Here is a 6,000-nt window from a genome sequence, read left to right on the forward strand (position 1 = left end):
GTTTCAACTGTTCTAGCCAAATAACGAGTGCGTTCGTCGATCATTGCCTACACTGCGCTTTTAGCAATAAGTTGCTATGCGTTCTCTGTTTGCCCACTTTGCTGCAGTAACGCTTGAATTGCTTATGTTGCGCGTTTCGGTTGTTTTCGATAAATTTCTCAATGGTTTTTTCTATGGAAGGTATGGTCTAGGTATGTTGCTATGGTGTGGATTGATTTGCTGATGTAATATAATGAATGTGTTGCAATAGTGTGATTTGGCTTTCCGAAGTGTGTTACAATGTGTCTATAGCTGATAGTGTGTATTATAATAAGTTCTGTATAGCAGATATGCTACACCTCCTCCCTTTAGGAGAATAACGTAAATAATAAAATGATTGAAGTTATTCTTTTGATTTAATTAACCTGTTTTTGTGTACTGTAGATGATTTGTTGGTGGTTTTGTGTATTATGGTGCAGTTTGGTTCTTGTATATTTGTTATTGAAAATGGTCCAATATAAACGGGATCCAATTTCTTCCTATTTTCATTTGTTAAGTAAACTATGTCGCCTATCTCAAGTTTTAAGGAGTTGGTATTTTTATTTAGTATATTTTGCCTATTTTCTTTAGAGCTCACAAGGTTTTTCTGTGCTATTTCGTGTGATTTCTGTAATTTAAATTTCATTTCATTTAATATTGTTCAACATTATATACTGGCTCTATTTTGTTTTGGTAAATTTCTTGAGTTAGATTTGCTTTTCTGCCAAAAATTGATTCGTAAGGCGTATAACCTGTGTCTGCGTGTTCTGTGGTGTTATAAACAAATTCGTAAAATTTAATCCAGTCATCCCAGTCATCATGGTGCTCATTTACAAAGCTTCTAAGATATTAATTTAAACACCTGTGGTTTCTTTCTAGTGCTCCTATGGTTTGAGGATGGTATGCTGTACTGAACGTTTGTTTAATTTGTAAGATTTCTGTTATTTTGTTAAGGATTTCATTATTGTATTCTAAGCCTTGATCTGATTTAAGCTCTATAAAAGTTTCAAATGTTAATATGAAATTTTCTACTAATGCTGTGATAATTTTTTGTTTTTTTTTTGTTTTTTTATTGTTTTTTTTTAACATAATTTAACATGGATAAACTTTTGTTTATTATCTAAGGTGGATAGTATTTGATGTAAATTGATCTATTTGATGGTGTTAAAGTATTGGGAATATTTGAATATGGTTCATAATATTTTGATTTTGCCATATTGCAATTGTTAGTTTCATTGTTTGAGGACTCTGCGTTTATAGATTTCGTCATGGGTATCATGGAGATAATGGTATGCAATTGTTTTAGGAGCTCTTTTAGATATGTTTCGTAAGCAACAGTTTTTCTTGATTCATATGGTGTGAAATCATTCAATTTTCTAGTCTTTATTTCCTGGTAATGCAATTCATTGTTTGTTTCATTTATTTTCTTGGTTGTTTTTATGCTACGTTTTCTTTTCTTTTTATTTATTAGCTCAGTTGCATGAATATCTTTATCATTGATCTCTTTATTCCTTTTTACGTTATCTAGCAGGATTGTATCCTCTTTAACATTTTCCTCGAAAATATTTGTTTCGTTACTTTGAGTAACCGTTTTCTCTTTAGTGTATCTTTTTACTTTTTTAACTAAGCATATGTCACATTTGTTTACAAAATTTTTGATATCGTTATGCATATTATTCCACGTATATGTATCTCTTATTTTCTTATAAAGTTTGAACTGGCCTACGTGTCCTCCCGAAGGGGTCATGTGATAATCATTGATTATTCTCAGCCTATCATGTTCTGTTTCAACCCACCTACGTGGTGTATACAGTATGAATTCAAACTCGGTAATGGCTCTATTGGCTATTTCCTCAAGGGTTTGTTGAGAGTACTGGGAAAATATTTCATCGTTTAGTGACCAAGCTAGCTTCTTGTTTTTGAAGTTTTCAGCTATGTTGCAGATGTTGAGAAGAGCAAGCTCTAATGCTTGACTTTCATTTTTTCTGCTTTTGCGTAAGCTTTTCCTAAGACTTTCTTGTAGGTGCTGTTGCATACTTCAAATGTTAGTACGTTATTGGAAATACTGGTTCTAACCTTGAGTAGTTTCCTAGTTTTAGACGGTGTGTCTGTTGACCACATCGCTGGTTGATCGTACCAAATATCGATGGGTTTCTGAGGGATTATTTTGTTTGCCTCTTTAATCATGGTTGTAGTGTTTATCATGAGTGTTTTAGTTTTTTATTCCTTTAAGGAATCTATTTTTGTATTGTTAGTTTCTTCTATCATAATGTTTGTTGGTATATGTGCTTTAAGTTCATTTGATGAAATAATTATTTTTTCTAATAATTCTGTACCATTTTGTTTCATGAATTGTTTCATTTTCAAATGATTTACTTCGCTCGGATTTGAAATTATACTTTTTATCATAACAGCCTGTTTTAAAGTTTAAATTTATATTTTCTTGCGCAAGGTAAACTTGATTGCTCGTTTGGTTAATATTTGTATAATCTTCGTTATTTTGATTATAAGTATGATATACCTTTCGTTGATTATTATCAGCGATGTAATAAAAGTTAAGGCTCTTATCTTCTTTAATTATTTTGTTTGTACCACTGTTGGATTCTTGATTCTGGTATGAGTTGAATTTGCATGACTTTTCTTTTTCATAGCTTTTAATCATATCTAGCATGTCAGAGATGCTTTCAAACTCTTTTATATCCAAAATAAGTTGGCTTTCTCGGCTGATACCTGTTTCCTTCAGTTTAGATATGACGTTTTGCTTTGTTAGCGCCTTTGCGCTGTTGAGCGTCATATTTTCTCTGATGTATGCTGCTTGTAATTGGTTGGCCAATTTATGTAGATTTTTGGCGAAAGCGTTGAAATTTTGAAATCTATCCTTTCTTAAGTCCCAAAATCTTTTGTGAGCTTTGGTGACTGAGACGGTGTATTTTCCTTTGATGGTAATAACTATTTTGTCAAAAAAGTTAGGAATTTCATTGAAAAGTTCTCTTGGTTCTGTCTCTAGCTTTGCAAGTAAGAGATTGATAGCTATTTGAGTATAATCTACTGGTATCATGCTATTTACAGCATTGACTGTGTCAAGAAATTGAATCAATTCTGATTCTCTACCGTGGAATGTTTTCATACTTGTTAGTATGGAGAAACCAATGTTTGCCAGAATGAACGCCATTTTGCCTTCAAATATTTTTTTTTGTCAAGGTTGAATTCAATTCATGAATAGAATGGTATTTTATTCATATTTCATTCCTGTTCTAATAATGCAGATACTGTTTTGTAATATTTGCAATGACTACTACTGTTAATAGTCGTACTATTAATATTGGTTGTATCGTGGAATATTTGAAACACCGCAAACTCTAAAGTTTGCCTTATACACATTTTCCTTTAGCTTTGAATTTGCCATTTTAGCGATTTATAGTAATGTGGTTGAATAGCATGGACGCAACATAATTATTTTGTATATCATGTTGCTTATTATTTCTATTAAGTTGCTTATTTCTATTAAGCAAAGGGATACGATCTTTGTCTGTTTTTGTCGATAAAAATTCATATTTACGATACCTTGTTTAAATACATAGCATGTATTAGTTGTTGCAGCTGCTGATGATGTATCGTCTTTCGGTGCTTGATGCGTAAACTCGTTGCTTTGTTCATTCTCGGAGATTGATGTGAAGTTTTACGATGTTGTCGTCGATCAGTCGTCGCTCGATGTCTTGTTGGGGTTGGATCACTTGTCCATTATTGCCTGCCAATCCAGATTGGGCAGTGGGCTCGTCTTGTATTTTCTTCTTCCACGTTGGGAACGGTTGTTCCATTCAATCATACTGGTTACATCTCGTAGTTACACCGTAGTCTCACCGTTCACTCTATCACCTTTCAGATGAACATCACTTTTACATACGTATCGTTAATGGTTTCACTACACTGTGTTTGTATGATGCTTCCATCGTTATTTGTTATTTCTCCTTACGTTGGGCTTTATGCGTTCTGTCTCACTTAAAGTTTGCTCTACTTTGCAAACCGATCGCCTAATTGTTTTTTATAACGTTGTTGCATTTTCGCTTGTCACAACACTTTTTTTTTATCGCACACAATTGGTGTTCACCAAACATTTATGTTTTCACTCCAAACGGCTCATCACTTATATTTTTGATGAATTGTCATTTTGTACTCTACACTGTACTTACTTTTGGTCGCTCATTCACCGTTATTGTTTTTTTTTCATATATGGGTCACTTGTGCCAGCTGCGTTGTAGAATGTTCCATATAAATTTGCACATTTGACACTTTTTTTCATTTTTCGTGGCATGTCGCACATGATCACAATACTTTCAGGTGCGTTAACACGACTCTGCTATACGTTACCGTCTCACATTGTTCTTGATTTTACTTAAACATCTGCCCGTCGATTGCAGATTATGGTCACGGTCGCCATGTAATGTGATCGAACGTACGCGGGGCCGTCGTGCACCGTTTTTGCGGGGAGTCAGTCTTTCCTGACATGAGCTGAGGTGGAACGAACTATTCGAAGCGGACTGATTTGATCGTCCAGGCGATCATGGAAACCCGGAAGAAGTTTCCCTTACTGGAAATGTTGGAGTTTAGAAGCCTTACCTTGGGTAGGGGGACATAACTAAACTCTTGAAATAAGTTGGTACACGAAGTTTTTAGGAAGCGTAACGTCCTATCTTGGCAGTCCGAACGAATCTGACCTGCCACGGTCGGAATTGGTTTTATTTATACTCAATGGGTTTCGAAATATTGGTTTTGGAATGTGTTTTTGTCCTAATTAAAGGTTATTGATATGAGGTGGAATTTATTCATTCTATCGGAGTGAGGTGTCTGCCAATTTGTGCTTATGCTGCGATTTTAGTGTTTTTACAAAGGTTCTGGAAAGTTTCAACTGTTCTAGCCAAATAACGAGTGCGTTCGTCGATCATTGCCTACACTGCGCTTTTAGCAATAAGTTGCTATGCGTTCTCTGTTTGCCCACTTTGCTGCAGTAACGCTTGAATTGCTTATGTTGCGCGTTTCGGTTGTTTTCGATAAATTTCTCAATGGTTTTTTCTATGGAAGGTATGGTCTAGGTATGTTGCTATGGTGTGGATTGATTTGCTGATGTAATATAATGAATGTGTTGCAATAGTGTGATTTGGCTTTCCGAAGTGTGTTACAATGTGTCTATAGCTGATAGTGTGTATTATAATAAGTTCTGTATAGCAGATATGCTACACCTCCTCCCTTTAGGAGAATAACGTAAATAATAAAATGATTGAAGTTATTCTTTTGATTTAATTAACCTGTTTTTGTGTACTGTAGATGATTTGTTGGTGGTTTTGTGTATTATGGTGCAGTTTGGTTCTTGTATATTTGTTATTGAAAATGGTCCAATATAAACGGGATCCAATTTCTTCCTATTTTCATTTGTTAAGTAAACTATGTCGCCTATCTCAAGTTTTAAGGAGTTGGTATTTTTATTTAGTATATTTTGCCTATTTTCTTTAGAGCTCACAAGGTTTTTCTGTGCTATTTCGTGTGATTTCTGTAATTTAAATTTCATTTCATTTAATATTGTTCAACATTATATACTGGCTCTATTTTGTTTTGGTAAATTTCTTGAGTTAGATTTGCTTTTCTGCCAAAAATTGATTCGTAAGGCGTATAACCTGTGTCTGCGTGTTCTGTGGTGTTATAAACAAATTCGTAAAATTTAATCCAGTCATCCCAGTCATCATGGTGCTCATTTACAAAGCTTCTAAGATATTAATTTAAACACCTGTGGTTTCTTTCTAGTGCTCCTATGGTTTGAGGATGGTATGCTGTACTGAACGTTTGTTTAATTTGTAAGATTTCTGTTATTTTGTTAAGGATTTCATTATTGTATTCTAAGCCTTGATCTGATTTAAGCTCTATAAAAGTTTCAAATGTTAATATGAAATTTTCTACTAATGCTGTGATAATTTTTTGTTTTTTTTTTGT

Source organism: Anopheles merus, chromosome 3R (genome assembly GCF_017562075.2).
Source record: "Anopheles merus strain MAF chromosome 3R, AmerM5.1, whole genome shotgun sequence".
Taxonomy (NCBI): Eukaryota; Metazoa; Arthropoda; class Insecta; order Diptera; family Culicidae; genus Anopheles; species Anopheles merus.